The sequence below is a fragment of the Leiobunum rupestre genome, chromosome 5 (genome assembly GCF_980474605.1).
Source record: "Leiobunum rupestre chromosome 5, qqLeiRupe1.1.hap1, whole genome shotgun sequence".
Classification (NCBI taxonomy): domain Eukaryota; kingdom Metazoa; phylum Arthropoda; class Arachnida; order Opiliones; family Sclerosomatidae; genus Leiobunum; species Leiobunum rupestre.
Genome location: NC_143388.1, coordinates 1,213,912 through 1,240,921, shown reverse-complemented (window position 1 = coordinate 1,240,921; position 27,010 = coordinate 1,213,912).

Sequence of the window (27,010 nt, the reverse complement as noted above, 5' to 3'; positions counted from 1 at the left end):
AAAATCTATAAAATAGCGCTCTAACATGGATGAGGGGCTTGTGTTTTGCGGTACTAAGATCTTTTTTTTTTAATTATTGGTGGTTATGAAATGTACAGACATTGCTTTCTTGTAAAACAACCCAGCATGCTGCTCTCATCTAAGCTGACAACAGCCTGCTAAAAGGATTCCTATATTTGTTTACCCTGTGCACTATGCATGTTTTTAAAGGAATTTTATCCTGAACACTATCTTATTTGGTTAAATCTTTACATGGCGAAAAATTTCTTTAAAGAGTAATATACACCTTTTTTCTAATTTAGTAGTTAACTTCATTAAATATTTACGATTTAACACTGTGATAGAAAAGAAGAAGAAGCAGCTATCCAAAATCCTCTTCGTGATGTTGTTCAAGTTTGTCACTCTTCCTCTTTCATGTATTTGGTTTTCATTGAATGCCAAGGCCGTGAGAAAAGAGATTGCCAAGAATGAGATACAAAGTAGCATCCAATTGGTTCCAAGCGCTCTATCGGGCATCATTACTTGATCACTCTCTCCATAATTGTCCAAACAACTGTAAATATTGTTACTCGTTGACAGATATGCTGGGGTGAAATAAGCTTTTTCAATTTCCTTTTCCAACTTATCAGTCCACATCACCCTGATCCAAACATTTATTTTCTGATCATAAAATATCATTTTTCGTAAGTAAAGAAGAAAGGATAAACAGGATTATTTCAAGGATTATAAACACCGTATAAAAATATGTTTAAAAAAAGGATACTCATTGCTGATAATCGATTTAATAATATTTTTAAGTACGGGGATTAGCAGAACTGCCTGATATCCGTGTATATTATCGAAATACCCAGTTATTTAAACTTGACGAATCAGACGTTTCTAATAAAGAGCACCTGGTAAACGATTTTATCTAAATTGATTTGGCGATTATAACAGGAGCCACGAACTGTTACGTATCTTTTGCTTCGCCTAGTTGTTGTAGGTTTTTGTAGATTGGTCGGATTTTCAGATTTTTGAGGTTTATGTAAAAGAAATTGATACATAGATTGATAGGGACTTTCGACCTCATACAGTGTGTCTGATTTTAATTAGATATCGCATTTTTTCAAAAAAACTTTAAAAGGTTGTTTTGAAGTTTAGTGAACCTTCAGAAAAGTTTAAAAATATATTGACGTATTTTCAAAATATTTATTTATGAACAGTGAAAGATGAAAACTTTCAATAAGAAAGGTTTAGAGCAATCTGGAAAATATATAAATAGATTGGGTTCAATCGAAAAGACCAATTTTTCATAGATATATGAGGAAACAAAAATATCAAGTTGGTCATATGAGGTAAAATAATTTTCAGGAACTGGAAGGAAAAACATTTTAAGCATAACACAAATGTTCCAATGATTAATCATTTTTTCAACAAAAAAATTACTAGGGGGGCTTAGTTTCTCCACCGTTTGATGCAATACATATAACCGCACGATCCGGTATTTCTAAAAATGAACGCTGTATCTTGTAAGAAGTGTCAAGTTAAAAGCCGTCAATAATTTTGGACGCAGTTCTTCGAGGGTCGTCTAGACAGTGTGGTGAAAGATAACGGGCCGTTCAATTTGAAGGCACAAGATCGTTAACAGAAATGAAAAGACGGGTTTAAAAATATTAAATTCAGTATACCTACAACATTAAAAATAATCTAAAAAATAATGATATAAAAACATGTACATTGCGACTGCTTTTAAATTAACCACATTTATCTTCCTCCACTGTCAACGATAACGAACACCCGGTTTGAAGAATCAACTGGATTGAGTATTGTGACATGAGGAATCAAGAATGACAAACGAAACTTTCCGCTGGACCGTTTCGTCTACGATGGGGGTTGTAATTACTTTTGGCATTTCATCCTTGATTAAATGTGGCTATAATCGGTCGATGATAACTTTGTTAAATTTTGTCTGCTCTGCGGTGAATCGATAAAATCATAAATCTGGGTTATCTCCCTAGAAGTGTGGTATCTTGACCAAGAGGCGTAATATTTCGTGACTGCTTGTCGTATCATCTCCAACCCCGTCCTTGGCTGTAGTTGCTTCATCAAGCTTATCTGTCAGTTGTTGAATTTATTCTCTAAACGCAGTGACAGCATCGTCTTTTGAATTTTTGCTGGGTTTGGGCAAGGTTAGTTGTTTCTTGTGCTCCAAGTCTCACTTTCTTATTCCTGTGGATCAACGGTGAGCAAAGCATTCGTGGTTAATTGATACTGCTGTATTTTATGTGCCCTTTGCTGGTATACATAGTAATACGGCTAACTAATTAAAGGCACAAGAACGTTATCAGTAAAAGAATTACATATTTTATTGTATTGAGCTGACAAACAACATTCCAGGAAGTAACAATCTCAAAAAAAAATAAAAAAATTATCTTATAAAAAAAACCCGAATATTTCGACTGTTTTTCAAATAAACACAAGTCGAACGCCGAGCAGACCCACCCATACATTAACTTGGACTTGATTATGGTTAATGAATCCCAAGTGAGGATAAACATCATCCCACATGTAGTTATTTTGCTGGTTGAAAGGACCATCTCTTTAATACAAACATTCATCGGACGGCAAGAGTTCATTAAAAAATTCAGATTTTCTTAATGCATGATGTTCAGCGAATTACAAAGATCAGAACGTCGTCCGAATCACTATCGTGAAGTGCTTCGTAAAGAGTTGGGGGTTTTCAGACGTTAACCCTGGTCAAACCCAGGTCACCACTTGCGCTCCTGATACTGTGCTGAGGGTTTGCAACGAAGTAGGCCATGTCAGAATCTTCCTGGTCAAGCCTTTAAAGACCTATTCCACGGAACCTTTGATTGACATCTCCATGGTGGTTCCGAGAACGATGCTACCACATGGTGTTCTGTTCGGATAGCGCATTGTAAATCACCGACATAATCTTGTAGCTATGGCCCCTATGACTAACTTTTTTAGGACCCCATATATTTAGAAAACATCGGTTTTCTTCGACCTAATGAACTTTAATTTTTGAAATCGATTATGCTCTGCAACGTCGTTATTAAAAAAAATGGTCTATCACCTACAAGTTGAAAAATATTTAACATTTCAGAAATTTAGGAACTATAGTGTTCCCTACGTCACATGTTTACTCTGAAAATTTTAAATAACCTACCTATTCGTGTTTTGAGCAAAATGCGGCATCAGAACAAACTCAGGCACGCTATTAGTTGCTGATCAAAACCAAGAGGGAGGAAATTAGCATAATGCTATTTTTAACAGAAACTATTTAGTTATTCGAGTAGAAGGAAAGTAAGGGTATGGCATCGATCCCAGGTTCAGGTTTAGGTTCGGGATCGAGATCCGGGATTTAAGGGTGAAATGGGGGTAAAATCATAGATATTTCTGATATTTCTCGCGACAATTTGTTTTTTCGTATATCAACATATTGTGTCCAGGCCAGCTTGTTCATTTATCTCCGCTTATCGCGAGTGACACTTGAACGTATATCTTATCAAGTTTTATCGTACGGAATAAGTTGAAATGATGTAAAAATTGATAACCTAGGCGGCGCGCGCGCGGATTACCCGGGGGACGCGGTTAATTTGAATTTAAGAGTTTTGACGTCATGGAATATTCGTTGTTAAAGTAGAATGGAAATATTTTTAAACTTCATTTTAATATCATTGTAGTACTCTTGGCACTTGAACCTATCTCACGAGTATTTCTTAAAACGAATATCTCGATCGCGTTTTATCGTACGAAATAAGTTGAAATTATGTAAGTTGTATGATACTTGATAACCTAGGCAGGAAGATAGCGCGCGCGTGCGCGGATTACCTGGGAGGCGCGGATTGCTCGGGGGCGCGGTTAATTTGAATTTAAAACATGGATTCCCTCTCCGAAATAATTCATGTAACCAAAATTGGACCGCAAGTTTTTTTCTTTACTAAGTTACGTTTAAAAGAACCTTTTGTAACAATTCCAATATGTAAATATAGGTATAAGGATTGAAAAAATACTTAAAGTAAGTGGTTTTACTGATAATCTCTAAAGGAATTTAACTTTAAAGGGTATCTTAGATTATTGTTTTTAATTTTATTCAAGTTGAAAACGTATTAAGAGTCCTTCAAAGTACTATAAAAGGATTTTATTTACGAACTAAATTCATATTTTCTTCAAACTTTTAATTCGCTTTTTTTACTATTTAAATACGGTAAAATATAATTCTTATACACAAAAATAGTCAGAAAGATAATATAAAACACTAAAATTAAAATTAAATTAAATTTGTGTGGATAAGATTTGTAAATATCATTTTGAAACTAATAACTTTCACGCTTTATTTAAGTCAAGCCAATAAAAACAATTACCTATATTTTAAATACGGTAAAATATAAATACATTTCCGATATGTAAATAGGTAGAATAACACTATGAAAAATTCCTTTTTCTACTTTTAATACGACAACACACAACTCTGATACGCAAATATATACAGAAAATATAAAAAAAAATTACTCTACGTTCGATACGTTAAAATACATTTCCGATACCCAAATATAGATAAAGAAATACTATAAAATATAAAAAGGTAGAAAAATACTACACATTAACCATTATGAATTTAAGCTTACATCATCCTTCACGTATAGAGCATAAAAAATACTACAACAATCTCTATACTCTACATTCATCACGTTAAAATATATTTCCGAAATGCCAATATAGGTAGTAAAATACTACCAAATCTCTATACTCTACCTTAAATACGTTAAATTACATTCCAATATGTAAATATAGGAGGAAAAATACTACAAAAGCCTCTTTTCTTGGCGTTCAATATGTTAAAATAGATTTCTGAAATGCAAATATAGGTAGTAAATACAACAAAAGCCTCTTTTCTTGGCGTTCAATATGTTAAAATAGATTTCTGAAATGCAAATATAGGTAGTAATTACTACAAAAGCCTCTTTTCTTGGCGTTCAATATGTTAAAATAGATTTCTGAAATGCAAATATAGGTAGTAATTACTACAAAAGCCTCTTACTCTACGTTCAATACGTTAAATTAATGATATGCCTCCGATCGAATCGTTCATTTTTTCCTATTTATTTAAATATACGTTTTTAAATTAGAATTGCTTCTAGTGTTCGGCATTCGATTAACTTTTATCTATGAATAAAATAAGCTCGGCTATATTTAAATAACATTATTTAAATAACCAATAGTTAAATAAAAATTGTTAAATGTTTAAATAATCGAAAGTGAATAAGCCTATTTTTTAAATAAAACAAACAATTATTTAAATAAATACCACTTTTATTCAAATAAATGCTTGGTTGCGTAAAAACACAATTAAATAAGTTAAAATGATATTCTTTTTACCAACGTTTTTTAAATAAATCGGAAAATTTGTGGATAATGAATAAACAATTCCGAACACTAATTGCTTCATTAAATTATGCATTTGTTCTTTAAACAATACCTGAATTTGAAATTATATAACATAAAAAAAATTGTTTAAAAATAAAACTATATCAAGGTATTACACTCGGGTAAAAAAAATAGTTGCATTATGTTTTTATATTTCTTTCTTAATTACAGTGATGCTTAAAAGCAAACCTCAAATCTATAAAACAAAGAGTTTTTTTAACAAGGGATACATTTATTTTAATAGATGCTTTGGTGACATCAAACGGCGGCAATGGACAATAATAAACAAAATACTAAAAGTATCATGTGTTATTAAAATTTTAATTGCTATATTATATTTATGGTATGTACTTGAACCCATTATGGTATTTGAAATAGCTTAATATATGAAGAAAGAAAACATATTTCTTAACACAGAAAGCGTTATTATTTTTATAATTTATTAATTAACTATTAATATGGTTACATTATTTGCATAGGGTACTGATAAACTCTAAAGGAATTTAACTTTTAAGGGTATCTTAGATTATTGTTTTTAATTTTATTCAAGTTCAAAACGTATAAAGAGTCCTTCAAAGTACTTTAAAAGAATTTTACGAACTAAATCCATATTTTAGAAGTTAGTTTGTATGAAATACTTACTAATACCTGAAAAATGAACTTCAGAGTTGATAAGATTTGTAAATATCATTTGAAACTAATAATTTTCACGCTTTATTTAAGTCAAGCAATTACATTTTTAAAAATGAAAGAAGTTAAACAATATAAAAATTTGTAAATATTGTAAATATTTTTAGGTAATAAAGAAATTAAGAAATGTTTTAATTAAAATATCTTTCATTTTCTACTACATTTTTAAAATTGAAAGAAGTTTAACAATATAATTATTCTAATATAATTTCAAATTCAGGTATTATTTAAAGTACAAATGCATAATTTAATGAAGCAATTCTTATTTAAATACTTTTATTTAATTAATTTGTGTATCTGAAATGTATTTATTGAAAAATAAGTGGGTTTTACTATTTATCACGGTTATTTATATATATATATTGGAATTGTTACAAAAGGTTCTTTAAAACGTAACTTAGTACATTAATTTATTTTAGAAGTTCAAAACGTTCAAAACGTATAAAGAGTCCTTCAAAGAACTTTAAAAGGATTTTTTATTCACTATATAATCCATTTTTTTTTCAAACTTAGAAGTTAGTTTGTATGAAATACTTACTAATACCTGAAAAATGGACTTTAGAGTGGATAATTAAGTATTTTTTCAATCCTTTTACCTATATTTACATATTGGAATTGTTACAAAAGGTTCTTTTAAACGTAACTTAGTACATTAATTTCTTTTGGAAGTTCAAAACGTATTAAGAGCCCTTCAGAGTACTATAAAAGGATATCATTTACAAACGAAATTAATATTTTCTTCAAACTTTCAATTCGTTATAATTTGAATTTAAATGAAAACATCATGGATTATAGGTGCGTAATCTACTATTAGACCGAACGGAGTAAAAAAAAATACTTAAAGTAAGTGGTTTTACTGATAAACTCTAAAGGAATTTTGGAATTTTCTAAAATAGCTAAGTAAAACTAAAACGTAAACCAAGTTTAAAACGAAACTAATAACTGGGAGAAAGGTTGAAGTAACTTTTTTGATTTTTCGTTTTTTAATTTTTGAGTTCCCTATATTATTATAAACTAAATTAAATATAATTTTTGAAAATTTGTGATAAAAGATCTGCTCCTTCGTGTTTTACATATATTTAAAAACTCGAGATTTTAATGAATTGTTTTCAAAGCATGAACAATATAGCAGATCCTTTGATTTTAATTGTAGTTAGTAGTTATTTAAAAAAAGGAAAGTCGCTAGCTGACTTGGAGCTGGTGTAGTTAAATTTTAAAAATGTGTATTTTAAATTTTGTTGAGACGCGGGTGGCGCCCGTGCCCCAGCGTCCGCGCCCTCGCCCTGATGGTGCCCCGAGCCCCCATCGACGTCTGAAATGTGAAATGGGGCACCGACGGGGCTGGCGCGGACGCTGGGGCACGAGCGCCACCCGCGTCTCAACGTCTGACTATCATCTGGCAGTTCCATACTGGGCTATTTGACCATCAAAATGACCAAATACACGTATATTTGAACATTTCCTTGCCTACATGACTGAAAAATTGTTTAAAGGTCCATCTACTTGGTTACAAAATTTGTTAAATACTTGGCTTTAAGGCCATCTAAATTAAAGTTAGAAGTAGCTAGACAAAGAGAAATTGTTCTGAAAAATAAAATTAAAGATATAAAACTAACCAATAGTATTTCGAATACCAAATAATTCGACGTATTTGTTTTTGAAATAACTAAATAGTTTGCATATTTGTCAAAAAAAAACTAAAAAAGTAATTGAAATTACTGTTACTTTTACTTGCAATAGTAAAATGCTAAACCAAATGTATAATTTATATTTTATTTTATTTAATAAATTTAAACTATAATACTAAACTTTTTCAAAAAAAAACTTTTACAAACAAAATTTAAAATACACATTTTTAAAATTTAACTACACCAGCTCCAAGTCAGCTAGCGACTTTTCTTTTTTTAAGTAACTACTAACTACAATTAAAATCAAAGGATCTGCTATATTTTTCATGCTTTGAAAACAATTCATTAAAATCTCGAGTTTTTAAATATATGTAAAACACGAAGGAGCAGATCTTTTATCACAAATTTTCAAAAATTATATTTAATTTAGTTTATAATAATATAGGGAACTCAAAAATTAAAAAACGAAAAATCAAAAAAGTTACTTCAACCTTTCTCCCAGTTATTAGTTTCGTTTTAAACTTGGTTTACGTTTTAGTTTTACTTTGCTATTCTAGAAAATTCCAAAATTCCTTTAGAGTTTATCAGTAAAACCACTTACTTTAAGTATTTTTTTTTACTCCGTTCGGTCTAATAGTAGATTACGCACCTATAATCCATGATGTTTTGATTTAAATTCAAATTATAACGAATTGAAAGTTTGAAGAAAATATTAATTTAGTTTTTAATTGAAATCCTTTTATAGTACTCTGAAGGGCTCTTAATACGTTTTGAACTTCCAAAATAAATTAATGTACTAAGTTACGTTTAAAAGAACCTTTTGTAATTATTCACTCTAAAGTCCATTTTCAGGTATTAGTAAGTATTTCATACAAACTAACTTCTAAGTTTGAAAAAAAAATGGATTATATAGTGAATAAAAAATCTTTTTAAAGTTCTTTGAAGGACTCTTTATACGTTTTGAACGTTTTGAACTTCTAAAATAAATTTATGTACTAAGTTACGTTTTAAAGAACGTTTTGTAACAATACCAATATATATATATATATATATATAAAAAGAACCGTGATAAATAGTAAAACCCACTTATTTTTCAATAAATACATTTCAAATACACAAATTAATTAAATAAAAGTATTTAAATAAGAATTGCTTCACTAAATTATGCATTTGTACTTTAAATAATACCTGAATTTGAAATTATATTAGAATAATTATATTGTTAAACTTCTTTCAATTTTAAAAATGAAGTAGAAAATGAAAGATATTTTAATTAAAACATTTCTTAATTTCTTTATTACCTAAAAATATTTACAATATTTACAAATTTTTATATTGTTTAACTTCTTTCATTTTTAAAAATGTAATTGCTTGACTTAAATAAAGCGTGAAAATTATTAGTTTCAAATGATATTTACAAATCTTATCAACTCTAAAGTCCATTTTTCAGGTATTAGTAAGTATTTCATACAAACTAACTTCTAAAATATGGATTTAGTTCGTAAATAAAATTCTTTTAAAGTACTTTGAAGGACTCTTAATACGTTTTCAACTTTAATAAAATTAAAAACAATAATCTAAGATACCCTTTAAAGTTAAATTCCTTTAGAGTTTATCAGTAAAACCACTTACTTAAGCCTAGGTTATCAAGTATCATACAACTTACATAATTTCAACTTATTTTGTACGATAAAACGCGATCGAGATATTCGTTTTAAGAAATACTCGTGAGATAGGTTCAAGTGCCAAGCGTACTACAATGATATTAAAATGAAGTTTAAAAATATTTCCATTCTACTTTAACAACGAATATTCCATGACGTCAAAACTCTTAAATTCAAATTAACCGCGTCCCCCGGGTAATCCGCGCGCGCGCCGCCTAGGTTATCAATTTTTACATCATTTCAACTTATTCCGTACGATAAAACTTGATACGTTCAAGTGTCTTTCGCGATAAGCAGAGATCAATGAACAAGCTGGCCTGGACACAATATGTTGATATACGAAAAAACAAATTGTCGCGAGAAATATCAGAAATACATTTACTTTTCGATGATTTTACCCCCATTTCACCCTTAAATCCCGGATCTTGATCCCGAACCTAAACCTGAACATGGGATCGATGCCATACCCTTACTTTCCTTCTACTTATTCGAATTGAAAAGTAGTTAACGATAAAATAAATTTTCACGTCTTTTTTCGTTTTTGATACTTGCAACGTATACTTTTAAAGCATTAGTTTTAAAATTTGAAGGGTTCCCCTAAGGAACAGTTGTTAAACTATGGCAACTGAGACCTTATTTTTTGTTTCCAAGATGTTAGCTGAACTAAATAAATGACAGTTGATCATTTAAAAATATCGGAAATTAATTAAATACTACACTCTCATTAATTTTTTACGGACTACCTGAAAAAAAACATGAGATATCAATGACGAGAGCAGTTACCCATACCAATAGGAAAACTCGATATATTGCTTACTGCCTCTATAAATACTTCTTACATGACAATATGGGTAAGCTGATATGAAGTTGCGTTGTGAGGTAAATTTGGGAGGCGTTTCAAGAATAAAATAGTTGTCATCCCAGGTAAACGTTTTTAGTACGATATATCATCGTCTGTAAAGAAAGTTCCCGGGAAAAGTAGGTCTCATAGCCGTAAAAAAATCAATGCATTATATAAGTCACTATTTACTACAGCTTTTGTAACACGATTCGTTGTTGAAATTGCACGAGAAACGTCAAATGATCTATTCCATAAACATATATCAACGTAAATAAGTCGTTAGCAGAACATTAATTTTTACATTAATCCGACTTCTTTGAGCTACCTAGGATACTTTGCACGATTTCTAATTAAAGTTTCTTATTTTATAATAAATTTCCTCATTGGTTGATTCGTTTTATTGTTTAATAGGCTGTAAAATTATCATTAATTTTGTTGATTGCTATAAATAAAAAGATTGTTAGTTTCATTTAAATAATTCTTAAGATTTTTTGAAAAGGTCTCCGTTTATCATATAAAATTTCGGTCTCGTCTATTTCTATCTAATATTTAGAATCAAGGGTTTCGGGTTTCAGAGTTGGTGACAATATTTTGATGCCTTTTCGAGTTATCAGAACATTTTCTTTCACAATTTGTAGTAGTAAAGTATTGAATAAAAAAATATGGGTTTGCAGAAAACATAACGTACACTAAATTATATTAATTCCTTTCACCGGTCGCAGTGGTTTCGCCAGGTTTGAAATTTGGCTACTCCAACATATATTTGCACTCACCTGACGTTTCACCATTTTGGTTGATATGATCAATGAAAAAAATACATTAAATATCTACGGTTCAACGCGATAGCATCAGATTTTTGTTCTTATCATCATCGGTGCAATTCAATTGATCAAGTGAGGAAATGCCCGTTTTAGTAAAAGTACCGCAAATTTCTTCACAAAACCGTTTTTGTTTTCATTTATAATAAAACAAAACTTAAGTAAATTTACTTGAAATTTTATTAGAAACTGTATACTCATTATAAGCAGATCTTAAAAACCTTTAAACCTGCATAGCTCATAATCTTAGTAATTGGTTAAGCCAAATTAATACGAAAATGTAACAATCGATGACTATTTACGAAACAACGCACACAACTTTGACCTCCAAGTTCAATTGTAAACAATTTTAATTGTAAATACAATTTTTGTTTATCGTGATTTTTGCAAGTCGGGATTCTTATGCCGTCGATAATTTTCACTTCGGGATAAACGCTGTCGAAATTAAATTTTTCCGGATTCTGTCCATAAATCTCGTAGAAAGACAAACCAAACAAAATAGAAAGTGGAATTTCTATATGTAACATAACATATCCACTTTAATAGACTACCTCTTTTAATGTGTTTCAAAAAAGAAATTACAAAATTATCAGGAAATGTGATTTGTCTCCGGTTTTAAGGAAATAATAGTTATGTAACATTTTGACCTTTATAGTCTAACCTAATTTCTTCTTTAAATAAAAATAAAACCTGGACAAGAAGAACCAAAGAAAACATTTAATCTGAAATTTATCTTTTTAAACTAAATGTTATAGAATATCACATTTCGGCCTTAATATACAATCACTGGACAGAAAATCAATAATAAAATGGAGTTGAAATTGTTTCTTATTTTACGTAATACAAATAATTTAAAATATTTCAAAGTATGCGCGGCCAAAATGTTTTACCATCGAAACAGTTAAGACCATATTTTATGGGATAAATAAACCTTTGGGCTTGTTACTACTATTTTAACTTCATATTCTTGGCTTTTTTCAAGTCAGGGTAAAATAGTTTCTTTTGCGCGGTTGAAGCTATTTACCCCCGAGAATAAACGATCTTTGAAAGTCAAGGGTAGTTAGCAACGATCACGCAGACCAGACTATTAACCCCCGAAACTGCTTAGCCCGGCTATAGGGGGTAAAAAGCTGGGTCCGCGCGAATGTTGATATTTGCCCCCGAAAGTTAGGGGTAGAAGGCCTAAGTCCCAGTGTCTCTTAGGGGGTCAATAGCAACGGCCTAAAAATAAAGGAACCAATCATAGATTTCAAAATAAGTTTATTATTTGAAGCCACCGTGTTCCTTAAGTCACTTTTTTGTAGACCAATCCACTGCGAAAAAAGTGGAAAATTGTGGCTAATAAGAGAAAATTGCTTTAAAAGTTTCAATACATTTTATTTTCAATATTACCTACGTCGTTAGTTTACACTGAACAATGTTAGTATTAATATTTTCCAAAGAACAGAATAGAGTTATAAGAATCTGACCAGCCCTGTAGTTAAAACCATCATTGGCTTCATTTGGCCAAATTAGCAAATTCACTTTTCTCTAGGCCGGAATTTTCCCCTATTGTCCACCTGAATCTTTCCACTTCGGAGCACTGTTACGTCTAAATTGACTTTTATTTTATTTTGTTTGCCACGTTTTAAATCTAGAGTCAGTTTTTTTATTATTTTTTCATTTCAACATATAACGAAATGATTTTTCTTATAAACTCATCTCTTTGTGGAATTATATAAATTTAAAACCCTCAAGAGGGTGGCGATAATTTAAAGATTCTGGAACTTTTTAATATTAAAAATCACATACCAAAATCGAATTAAAAGTATTTACTTACATTTTTCGAAAAGGATGAATTTTCCTCTCCAAATGGAACAGAAATTCTTTGGATACTAAACAAAGGGTCATATACAAAGGTCATATACAAATTCCCTCCAGCAATATAGTTCTAAAACTGTAGGATCCGAAAATTCTTCAGCCCCTGTTTTTCTTAATCAGGGAAGTCTCTGTACCTAACTCCGCCTTTCGTTTAAAGTTGACAGTAAATTGGATGACCGTTATTAATTACTTTATTCTAAAATGCATTGATCCCTCAACGTTAATGAAATGCCTTACACTAAAGTGAAAATTCGCTTTTTTGGAAAATACAATTTTAAATTTCTAAATAAAATGAAGTCTCTCATTTTCTCTTACGAATATCAGTTGCCATAGTTAAATCAATCTTGTGTTCATCTACCTGGTATTCGGTAAATTTCCGAAGGCGTAGAAGAAAACCACCTCAGTTTCGTCCGAGAACAACCTATATTTATAAGTAGGATCATAAAATGAAGCAACATTGATCTGAAAAAAGTGCACTTATCAACACGGTATAAGTTTATATTTGGTGTGCCTTTTTAAAGTAACTGAATTTCTTACACTGATTTGTTCACCCGGAGTGGGTTGAGTTGCATTCATTATCGTCTTTCGAGGAACTCTAAATAGGTGCCTCTAAAAGAGCAAATACGTATGAGTCTAATTTCAGTTTTTAATGCAATGGTTTTATTGCGGATAGTATTTGAGTCCAGGTCTGTTTTTTACTTTATAAAATATAATTTAAAAAGCACGTGCTGAGAAATAACTTAAGGATACCCTGAAGTTTATCATTAATTTGGATAATTTTAAATTTTTACATGTAACTTGCATCCTTAAAAAATGAAAAAAGTGACTTAAAGTTAGGCCTGAATCGTGATTTTTTCATGGTTCATGTAAAAACATATGTTTATGTAATAACTCATAAATGTTTGTATACAATTTAAGAAATGAATAGACATTTAATAAAGAAGGATCGATAAGGTTTTTACTTTGGGAAATGGCTATAGAATTATTTAATTTCTTCCTTATTTGTATTTGGAATCTTCTACATGTAGGTAAGAGAACAGATTAATCTTAAAAAAATAGACGATATTTTTCATTTATGTTTGTTTTTTGGATTTGCATGGTGTTTAAATAAAAACAACTCTTTTATTTAATTCGGAAGGCAGTTTGTACCTTTTCTAGGCAACCAAAGATGGTACTTTTTAGAAATGGCGAACGATAAAACACGAATCGTGTCTTTTTAAAATTTCAAAACCGATATTTAATGGATATTGAAATACGAAATTTATACAAGTAAGCGATAATTCCCTTTAAACTACGTACCTTCCTTCTGCCTCGCTGAATAGCAGGATTAAGTCTTACGAGTCTGTCCCACTAGCGTTTACGGTAGAATTGTTTCTGCTAATGTTAATATTGGAGTTCGAAAGCCTGTTTGATAGATAAGCACGTAACTGTCTAATGTTGTCATTATGATGCGGTTAAGTTCTGTTAGAAAGGAAGCTTGTTTAAAAAACCTGCCATTTTAAGGTTGAGTTTATTCCGTCGTGTTTTAGTTACAAACAAAAATGACAGTACAAATACACAATATTTGTCGAAAAAGTAACTGTCAAATGTTTATTTTTACAAACATTGCCCATTATTCATCATTTTTTACTGTCACTAGATTTTATATATTTTAAACATATTTTCTTTTAACCCATACTTATCAGCGTTGCCAGATCGAAAATCAGAAGTTATCGTACATCGGGCAAAAAATTATCCTTTGTCCTGGAAAATTATCGCATATAATCTTTTTAGAGCTAACTTTGAATTCATAACTAAATGAGTTGAATTAAGATGATTTTTGGACTGAACTTAATATATTTAAAAATGTCCTAAAAGTTTGGAGATTTATAATTATAAATCTATTTTTACATAAATAGCACAATTCGTCGCCTTAAAACCAAAACCACGTATCTTTTTAAGATTTATGTACAAAGTTTTCTAGTACGTGTTTATGATTTTAAAATTATAAATACGTTTATCAATTAAGAAAAAGGTGACAAAAATTAACTTCAATTATATTTAAACATTTTCAAAATTAAAGTATACCTTTTTTAAATTATCCTTAAAAAATCTTAATATTAAATAACATATCTCTATCTGGTCCTTGATAGGTCCAAACTCATCCCCCTTAAATCTGCCTTTAAACTGATTAGGTTCCTCGAATAACGTTTCCCGAAATGTGGACAATTCCTTCTTTAATATGTCCAGAGTAATGTAAGCGAAGCAAGTGTTTATCTTGACGATTTCTTTATTTGATGAAACGACAAACTCCTTAGCCCCAGTACTCTCGTGTTTTCTGATAAAAACGGCTTTCCTGTTGATAACAAATTCTACATATATGTATCCAAATTGGAAGGTGTCTTTTTTGTACTATGGCGCTCCAATATGGACAAAATTCAAAGTATTTTTGTGACCATACTCAAGTTCACACCGCCTATATACGCTGGTGTTGATTTTGATCACGTGATTCAGAAATCGAGTCGGTCGTCACAAATATCTTTCAACTGTAAGTCCGCGTTGAATGCAATGTTAATGTGAAAGCGTTGAACAAAAGATTGAAATTAAAGAAAAAACTTTCAATGAGTTTTTTATTTTATAATTTTATTTATTGATTATGTTGGAGTGTTAAAATTTGATTTTTCTTGAAAATTGAGCTGTTGGGACATGTAAAAATTGCTATTTAAAAACATCTCTTACAGATGAACACAAAGACATGAGCTATAATGATGTCCCTTAGGACTCAAACTATGTAATGTTTGGGAATCTCGTTGTTACAAAATGGATAAATTTAATCTTAAGAATTCACGAGTATGTTCAATATATTTTTAAAAGATGATGATAAATAAACCAGTTTAAATTTGTCGAATTAACGCAAAAAGATAGGGCTGATGTTTCCCGGACACTAATTTTCACATTGTTTAAAAATTGGGGTTATTTTACCATCTTTGATGATGCTGGAAAACGTTCCGTTGTTTAAGCTTAATTATGTACACAAGTTGATTATTTTTCTATATTCCGTCTTTACCAGGTGCAGCTTTCGTTATGAAATTAATATTAATTTGACTTATTTCGTTTTGGTTAACGTTCAGAAGAAATAGAGATTTAGAAGTGTTCATCACTGAAACATACGTGTCTATATTAAATGCGGGATGACTTAGCGTAAGCGAGCAGAAAAAAAAATCGTTTATTTCGTTAGGTGGTAAATTGATTGTTTTTTTTTAGTTTATTTTCTGGTTAAACTGCGGTTTACCAGCCCCCACGTATCTCGGGAGGTTTTTTGTTTAGAGGTTAATTTATTGTAAAAATTATAATGCATATTTCGTAAACATTTTACGCATACGTCTCTAGCATTTTGTAACTAAGTTTATTTCCGTTTGTTATGTAAATTTTAGCTTTAAAAACTGATAACCAGTTAATTAAATTTTATTGTCAATTCATTAATTTATCTTTTAATTTTTTTTGGTAGGTAGTGATGGAAAGCAGTATTACAGACTTCTAGGATTAAATTTAAGAAATAGGTTAACCTTTGGTTTATGTCTTCGATATTAAAGAGGTCATCCCAATTAATTTTGTTATCCTTTTCCAAAAAGTTATGTTTATTAGTTTTTTAGAAGCTTCTAAGTGGGGTCCAAATGGTAGGGCTTTAAGAGTTATGGAACTGAACCAGTATTGGATAATGATTTATAAACCGTTTAAAATAAAATGTATAGATTGAGGCCAGATAATCGAAATTTCAACGTTTAGGCAACATTTTACGCCAAAATTAAGATTTCGGCAGTTTAAACCTCTTCGCTTAATAAGATAAACGGCAAAGAAGCATAAAAACTTATTGATCTTTATAGAGCTGTGCACTCTTAGGTTTGATTTTGTCTTTAAAAATCGAGTAATGTTAAGAAAACCGCTCTTTATAGCCTTAAACGTGCAGTCAACTAGTGGGTGAAAAAGGGGCGGTTTTTTTGCTGCGTTTCATAAATTTATGTCGATTTTTTAAAAGAAAACTCTACTAACATCTGGTTCAGGACCTCAATGGTAGATCTAGAAATGTGCCGTTCTTTCCTTATTAGGAAAAGAGTCGAGGTGCTCGTTAGTGGATGGGATGCCTGATAAAATAAAGATTTGCCTTTGTAGTTATGATCGCAGTCTGAGTTTAAATCGTTGAGATCTTCCGCCCATCCGGCATATACCATTTTCCCTTCATCCGTTTTTCTCAAACATTCTTGTATATGCATTGATGTAGTTAAAATCTTTAGAATGTTTCCCCGAATTGTCTTTGAATACCCTCATGTAAAATGGAGCTTAATTGAAATAGCTATTAGAAATCTAACTATTTTTTGATTAAACGGCCTATTTATATTGTTAGAAATATCACGCATCAAGAAAGATTTCACATTGTGCCCTTAATTGGCTTAGCAAAACGGAATCTAATACTTGATTCTAATTCCTCGTTCTCTGCGCGTTTATGGAAAAAGATGAAATTTTTTCGATAACTAAATCTCTTAACTAAAGATCATTTCATTTAGCACGCTTAGCTTTTTAGTTACGTATGTTATAAATAAATAATGAGGTGAAACTGTCCTTATTCCCTTCTCCTATGTTCGAAAAATTACTTTTTGAAAACAAAACCGGACACGCAAATCACGCGACAACGAGTCATGCGAAGAAGTTTCTTCATTTCAAAAGATTTAAGAAAACTCATTTTTATGGGTTATGACCCAAGAATATGAGTTTTCGTATGCAGGATTTTGTCGAGAAAGTAAATGTTTAAGAGCTTGAAGAGAGAGCTAGGTTATTTTCGTCTGGGGCTACAAAGATAAGGGTGAAAAATTAGTTCGTTTTCTGCTTAGTAAAAAGATTTTACCTTTATTGAAAGGGATAGTTAATTTAAAAAAAACGTTGAAAGAAGTATTGAAGCAAATATATTTGCTTGTTTGTCCCGATTTAAAAAAAAACGGTGGAAAAATTGTGGGATAGTTAGCGTCTTTGAGGAATTTTTATTTCAAAATTTAGACATTGAAAAATCGCGAAACTGATCATAAATTGCGAAGAAGATCATATAAAAGTGTTCAGTTGAAATTAAGGTTTGGCAAAGGTGATTAGCTATTTGAAGTGCATTTTTCTTTAAAGGAGTGGCTTTGTGTTTAAAGAGTTAAATATTAATATTGTTTTGATTTACCTTATCAGCAAGCCCTTAATTAATGTCATCTTGTTTACCGATTACTCCTTTTTTAAAAAAGGATCATAATTTACATCACCTAACACTTAAAATCTATGAAATGTCGTAAAAAAATTAAACTTTTGAGGGGAGTCGTGATTAACGGTGACAATAAACTTTAAATAAATAAGATAAGCAGTAAAACATTCTTTAATTTGAAAAACTTAGTATTACGAAATTTCAAAATGTAATTTCTAGTTTTATTCAGATTATAATTCAACAATTTAAACGCTTCTTATTAGGGCTTCAATCTGCTTTTTGAACCAAAATTAGTTCTGAACATTACTGAAAAGACCCGTTTTTTGGGTTCTGAGAATGCCTTTAAGTCTATGGAAATGTTTCGTTTTACACGTGGCGATATAGTATAGAAAAATAACAAAATAACTATCGTATAAATTCACTAACCTGTTAAAACTTCTGAATCCCGAAATACTATAAGAAATTTACAGCTTTTGGAATTTAAAACGTCTTTTAAATCGCTCAAAATGAGATTTTCCCTTGATACCACTTGCTCAGAAATTTTCGAGAAAACCATTGTCCAAGATAGGGATCGACACAACCCACAGATTTAATTAATAAAACGAAAGTTTTCGTTGAAATATCGTGGTTAAACCTTAAAAAAATTAAATAAAATCGAAATTGTGGTCTGTAAAATATTAAAAATAGCGTGAATCAAATAATTATGCCCATGAACAGAAGACAGTTTAGGTACGATGCCCACTCGCTTAGGAAAGAGCTGAGCTTTACGTCCCGTATATCTTACGCATCGCGTTGCGAATGACAGATCAAATCAAGCGACTGATTAAAGTCGTTATATACAAAGTCTGGTCCCACACTCTATTTTGTAGGCTAAGTTTATTTTTGGGTAGCAAACCAGATTTCGCACACGGTACTGATAAGTCACAAATAGGTCTACCGTTGGAATTTCTGGCTTTTTATTTGGTTCTTCACTCGATCTATTTGTTCAGAGATTCGCAACTTTATGCTTGCTCGAAGACCTAATTGGTAGAAGCTATTTGTAAGTTTTTAAATTTCTTCAAATTCTGTCTACCGAATGCGTTATATTACAAACTAAAACAGCATTTAAATTTGCTAATTTATATATATATATACCTGAAAAACTTCAAGTACATAAAAATATTGAAGTCATTATTAGCTAATACTGCAGTCAAACGTACTTAACATTATACACGACTTGTAAAATGTTTATAATGCAAAGAAATTTAAGCTTCTGCGCAGAAGTAAAGTCTTGTCAAAGAAAAGCAGCAGGCTAAGAACCGCTACCTTCCAGTCTGAAAATAACCTTTCCACCTTCTAGTCAAATAAAAGCTACAGTTTGCTTATAAAAAACCTAACTTCTTGTCACATAGTAGCTACCTTCCAGTCACAAAAAAACCTTCCAACCAAAAAATAGATAATTTTTACTTTCCAGTTAGATAAAAGCTATGGTCCAGTCAAAAGATAGCTCCCCTCCAGTTAAAAAAAACTTATTTGTAGGATAAATACTCATTTGTGGTGCCTGTCATTCAGCTTACTTCTATGCCTTCTAAAAAGAAATCACTTGGTTAACTTACAAACACACAAGAGCAGTAAAAACTGAATGTGCATAATAACAGCAATAGCTAAAAAAGATAGTTTAATATTAAACTATCATTTTAAAAATTATTAAATATTAATAATAATAACCATTTATCATTATTTAAAAAAAAAACGTCGTGTGGAAAATTATTTGATCTCCGAATTTCCATACCATTTTTCATCATTCTGACGTCATTTTAACCGTTTAGTTCATTGGTTAAAAGGTATGAAGAAAATCAGCTTTATGAGAAAGGAAAAACCATGCAAGTTTAAGACTTTATTTAAATTAATTTGTAGTGGACCTTACAATCAAGTTGGTAATAATTTGTTTCCATCAATTTATAAATCATGAAATTAAAGATAAATCATAAGTAACAATTTCCAATGAGAGACAAGAATCAGAACTAGCGTGATAGATATTGTAAGGTGTTTTACATTTTTTTAACATAATGGCTATTAAACTGAAGTGAAACGCAACTACTATTTCGGAGAGAGTTAACACGCCTGAACCAGTATCATGATGGTGAAAGACGGTTAGATTGGAATTTGTCAATCGTACTTAATTGTCCACGGACAGTAAGTTTAAGGAAAAAGGGAAACGGAGAATACTTGTCTGTTTTCATATACGACGATATTTAATCATCCGAACAGTTAATTCTAGTTGAATGATAGTCATTACATTTACAATTCACACATGGTGGAAAGTTTCTGCTTTAAATATCGTTTGCTCGTTCTAATTGTCTGTTGTTGCAAAATATTAAACGGATGTCCATAACACGCTTAACAAGTGATCTTAAAATATTGATGTCAAAATGGTTAATAATAAAACCACTCAAAACGAGAAATATTGATCGTAATTTCTACGGCACTTTTCGAAGTGTTTTATATCAGGGGATTAGAAACTTAGACACAAATGTTGGGTACAAGATTTCAAACCTTTTTCAAAGGATATCATTCCACAAGGAATCACAACTTCCACATGATTGACAACAACGATCAAGTCTGAAATTTTAATATTTAATGCTTTTCTTTCCTGTTATAAGTAATTGGAATAAGAGACCTATGAACTTTATCTATGGATAATCGTATTTTGTCGATGAATAATCGCGTCTTAACATATTCAAAAAGATAAGTTTCATTATTCTTTTAAGTTAAAATGTGCCATGTAGAAAATATATTTTATAAAAAAATATCGACTTATCTGATAGATAAGTTATTTTTGGCGTGGCTTTCTCGGATGAAAGATGATAAGTTATAAGCGAAGTTTTTTTATCCGTAAATATGTATCTGTTGTTATTTTAATAGTCATATTATATATAGATATTATAACTCAAAGGGCGTTTATCCAAACGGATAAAACTATTATAAAGAAACTAAAAATTTTACTTATTTAAAAATATATTTGTTTGTTCGTTAGCCGAAATTAAAGATAGATGTACTTTGTTTATCGGATAACCATCCCTGAATAAATTTGCAAAAAATTAATCGAATAAGTTGGGAAATTATTTTTCAAATAAAAAACTTAAAACCTCCAATGACAATCTGAGTAAGACATTCACGAGCAGCTAAATCCCCGAACGTTATCCTAGATGGCTGACTAATAATATTGGCGTTTTAAGGCATGTGACGGCTGGCAAATCAAAATAGCGAAACAAAATTATCGTCGTCTGCAGATGTTATATCTATCTTAATTTTTGGCTGATACCAGAAATTTGACAGTTATTAAAATTATATTCTAGTGATTTCTTAAATTTGGTAGTTCTATAAAAATATAGCAAATATAATTGCTCGTGAAAGAAAATGGTAGGCGTTTTAATTTCCAAAGTAAAACCCATGAATTGAGAAGATATATTCCCAACTCACTGACAAAGTGAATAAATTCATTTCCCTAGTAATCCATTTGTCAACTCTCAAAGTGTATATGCTCTTCAGAATTATTAAGTCTGATAATTGATTCATCAAAAATGATAAATTTCATAATTAAAAATGCCATTATTAGTTTATTAAAATGAAATTTTAAGGCTAAACATTTTCCAATTTGACAAGTTCTAGTTTTGTATTTAAAAATTACTATAGTGAGTTGCAGGCTTAGAAAGTCTAGAAAGACGAAATATAAAGTACAGTCGGCGCAAGGATACGTCAGATCATTTCCAGTCAGTTGACCTCGCTAAATTTGAATTTGGCCACTTTCGTCATATTTTAGTGAAATCTAGAAACCGAAATTGGAATCTTAATTTTTAAATTTCAAAATTGTGGTGGCGAGCAAATTTAAAAGATAAGGTATCCTTATCATTTTGAAATTTAAAATAGTTTGCATAATTATTTTTTTTTTAAATAAACGAGCAATAATATTCAAGTATACAGAATGAGACTTTATTTGATATGACTAGAGAAAACTTATTAACTGAAAAAATTATTTTATAATGTCAATTTATCAACAAAAACAATGAATTCTAAGCAAATAAAACAATAAGAAATCAATTATCACATTCCTCAGGACCACTATAATCAGTGTCGCTTTCGCTTTCCGAACTGCTTTCCTAGGTGCTACCAAAAGTAATCTGGAATACATATTGCTTTTTCACCCTCTCTCGTAAATTATCAGCCTCCCACATAAATTCTTCAACGTTCGTTATGCAAGTGCTCCATTTTCGTCGGATATTTCACTTATTGCAGTTTCAATCAATTGTTTGACATCGTTAATTTTAAAGGTTTTGTTTTACTTTGCCACTTGATTTTTTAAGTCTGCCCATACCAGCTCGATAGGGTTAAGTTCGCAATGGTAAGGCGGGAGGCGAAGTATTTCATGGCCATGTTGAGTAGCAATATTATCAATGAGATACCCTTCGCTCAAGTGTCCGTTTTGTTTCACGAGATCGATAAGAATTGGTTCAGTGGCTCTTGGATCATGTGGAATTTGTTTTTCCTTGAACCACTTCATAATACCATTTTTTCTTGTAGCTATGGTTGGTATAGCTTCTAATTTCTTACTGTGGTAAGACGAGTTATCCATTACAATAACGCTTCTTGGTAGAATGTTAGGAAGAAGTTTCTTTTCAAACCATTCCTGAAATTAGGTAGCATTCATTTCTTCATGGTAATCGGTGGTTTTTTGACTGGTAAAAGCAAAAGTGTATCGTTTATGAATCTAGTTTCCCCTCCCGCATGTTAGATGATAAGACGTCCGCCTTTTCCACTTGGTTCTTTCAGTGCAACAGTTGAGCCCTTTTTCGCGTCATAGCTTCTCTTAAAGTTACTGTCTTGCCACACCTAAAATGACAAACATTAAATTAAATTTTCAGTATATAGAAATGATAAGACCAGACGTTTGTAATAACCCCTTCGTAGTTTCCACAGTGAAACTACATACCTGCGGCGGACTCGCACAGTTACTTCAGGCATTGTAACCTTGGGCATGCCTTGGGTAACGGTCTATTAAATGTTTCTGTCGTTTAGAAGGTCGCGGGTCAAATGCCCGGCCCCGACCAGGTAAAACTTTTACGAAACCTAATTTTGGTGATAAAAGCAATTAGAACTATAACTGTGTACGTTACAACGCGTTTTAGTTCTCTTATGACAATGTTTCTTACTTTGTAAAAACTTTTGTTCCAGCGCCGAGAATCGAAACCACGCTTATCCGTTTAACAAAAGCGTATACTATTACTACAATGCGGCAAAGAGATATGTCGCCACCATCCGAACACATTGGTTTTAGGCTACGTCTAATAGTGAATTAATTACTCTATTACAATTACGTCCAGCGTTGCTCTAAGTTTCGTCCAAATAAACTATGTTTATCTGGTCTTGCCGAAAGTGTTTAATTTTTCGAAGGAACCTGTGTCTCCAAACTAAAATGTCATGTCTCTCAATCAGAACCAAATTTCAATTTCGTCTCTTGTAGGTGAAGCCAATTTCCTTCATTAAGTGGTACAGTTGGTGTTTGGACATATTAGGTAAATAATAATCATCTTTAATTGATTCCAATATCTTCCCAATTGTTGGGGCCTCGTTGTTAGCGAAGAAATTATGAATCTTTCAAGCAATGACACTCTTTGTGAAGTCGTCATATTTCGTCAACCGTGTGTTTCTCCCTACGAAACCATGGCCTCTTCTTGCACGGAGTCAAGACACCACCCATTTTTTTTAAATTGAGACCGAGCTTTATGAACAACTCTCCATGAGACACCTGTTTCAATTTAAATCGCAATATGGGGCCAGTTCAGCTAATTTAAATTTATTTCTACGTCTTAAAAGTTAAATCGGCAGTTTCTTTTAAAATAGTGACGATGTTTTCTTGGGGCTTACGTTGTCTTAATGAGCTATATTCGTTTAAAATTATGGTTTTCTCTTTACTTGTTAACAATTAATAAACCTTCATCGTGCTTTTTATAGTAACCTTTTGGGCTAGTTAAAATATTTTGAACTTCCATTATCAAACTTTCTTTAGCAAAATATTTCGGCGGTATTCAGTAATTAAACTCACGACCACATGAAATTTAAAAATAAAGATTTCATTTTCAGTGTCTATATAGCCAAATTCGAATTTGACCGTTAAGTGGCCAAATTGAAATTTCACGTGGTCGACTGACCGGAAACGACCTGAGGTATCTTTGCGCCGACTGTACTATATATTTTGTCTTTCTTAGCCTGCAACTCACTTTACCCTGAAAACGCGACCAACATTTTCCCCATAACTACTGGCGTGATCTATCTGCGGCTGTGGCTAAGCCGGTTAATGCGTAGTAGTTGAGGCATATTTTTTAGGAGGGTGGATTCTTACAACGGTTCAACACGACACGTGTTAAGTATTATTATATTTTTCCGTATTTAATCTTTCTGGATTTCTTTATTAACATGCCAAAATGTTAGAATGTATAATCCTTCTGGCTTTTGGTCATCAAATGCCTATGATACTTTGGGTATTGCATCTCCTAGCCCTAGAAAGCCATTATATATATGATTCTTTATCTTCTCTGGAAGGTTCTGGTGAATATTTGGTTTAGAAGGTTTTAGTGAAACCGTATTAACTAATGATTTATAATTTTTATTGAAATGTAGTAAACGGTGATGATTACGCTAGAAGTGAAAACCACGGTATTGGCCATATTTATGGTAAAATAAACTCGAGTTACATCTATTTTGGAGCATAACCTAATAATAATTCTTACATATAAAAATACAGATAATACAGATAATGAAGATTATGAATTATTAAGTGACTACCAAGTTGAAAGACAGTTAATGAGCTTAAATGAAGAGATATTATCTGGTGAGAAGACATCAACCACAAAACCTATAAGCACCAGAACAAAGTATTATTTGAACTACTGATATGTCAAATCACTTATGCCTAAATATTCAAAAATGTTGTTTCTTAAAGTTTCGTTAACTATCTCCAGCTAAGAAGACTCCAAAAAATTAATGCTCTTCTCGATTCCCGGTACAATTATTTTTCTCCTCCGTTATCCTAAAATTAATTTAATACGCATGAATAATATTTTTCAGCTGAAGAAATTAAAGGTGGCTTTGGTTGACTGTTGAGGGAAGTCCAGATTTAAATTAAATAAATGCAGCTAAAACCATGTATTAATGCTCCATGAAAAGGATTTAAATGAACTAAAGCAGGCCATACATATCATTGGGACTACGACCCAAGAAGACCGAGTGGTGAAGGAGATGATGTCCCTAATACGAAACAGAAAGAAAACTATCAAACTTATAAATTCCCTAACGCACACAACTATAATTTCTATTATTTCTTTTTTTTCTGTAATGCAATCACTTATAACAATTCTGAACAAGGCTTTGAAAATCCGAATGAAGAATCCCAATATTGTGGAATCAATATTTTAATCAAAATGATTGAGGCTGGAAAAAAATTAAATTTTACCAATGGACTTCAACACTCCTATTTATGAAATTCCCGAGGTACTGATGTTTCTTGTTGGTGCAGCTTTGCGTTCATTGATGAGAAAATAAAAAAGGGTGAAAAGTGGCGGAGCAAATGATTAAATGCAAAGATAATGTCACTGGTAAACAGAAATAGTGGATTCAAGTGCAGGATAGGGGCGGATTATTATATCCGAATGAACAAGCATATAACTTTTTCCCTCTTATTTATGGTCATGTAACAATTTTTTAAGAAAAAATACATAGGTTGAAAACCATCATAATAGTTGACCAGCGAATTACCAATAAGTGAAACGCCTTCTGTTACTGACGCAAATATTGCTCTATTCTATAATGTACTAAAATATTTTACTACAACTGTACCTAATGGACATCTTAAAAAATTCAAAGAAGATTTTAAATCGAAATTGATAGTGAAAAACATGAATACAAAAGCTAACTCAAAAGCTAGTGAAAGGTAGAAAATCCTGCAGGAAACAACAGGATAATTTTCCAAGCAACAGTGATAAGTTTTGTCAGCGTTGAGGACAGTGGCGTAGCTGAGAACTAAGGGGCCCCCCGCAAAAATCTCTATGAAGCCCCCTTTTTTAATTCTTTTTATGGTTAGCGGGGCCCCCCTTCGAAATTTAATTTGATTAGCGTGCCATTTCCCTACCACTTTTACAGTCCTTGAGCTCGTATGTAACGGGACTTTGTTTTTGGATCACTTGCAATGGTCCTTCCCACTTAGGCAGTAGCTTGGCCATGACTCCAGTGGTAGTGTTAGACAGTTTGTGATTTTTTTCCATACCAGTTGCCTAACCTCCAATTCAGTTTTACTATAGTTTTGATTGTAGTAATGTTTTGGTTTTTTCTGGGCTATCCGGGAGTACATACTTATGTGCATCATCTAGGGCGTTTTGTAATTCCGTGAGTGGATATTTCTCGTATTCTTGTAGGACGGTGAAGTCCACTTCGGCAACTACGCTATGGATATCGTCTACGTCCGAGGGTAAACGCACTTCTCTGGCATATGTAAGGAATAATGGAGAGTTAATAATAGTAACGTGGTGAACGGAGTTATTCGCAAGTTGGTGCAACTCTAGTCCAAGATCCTATTTGTTGTGGGTGTTACTGACATACTTAACTGTTCTCCTAGTACTCGTTTGACTCGCTCGCTGATATTGGTCTGTGGATGGTAGGGTGTGTTGCTGGGTTGGCTGGTTAAAATCATGGTTTAAACTTTATTTATAGTTTTAAAAACCAATGGTTTTTAAATTAACTAAAATTTATTCCAGAATGTTTGTACATTTTCTTACCGAAATTATTATATTTTTAAAACATTTACGAGATGACCGCATTTTCTATATTTTCAATTT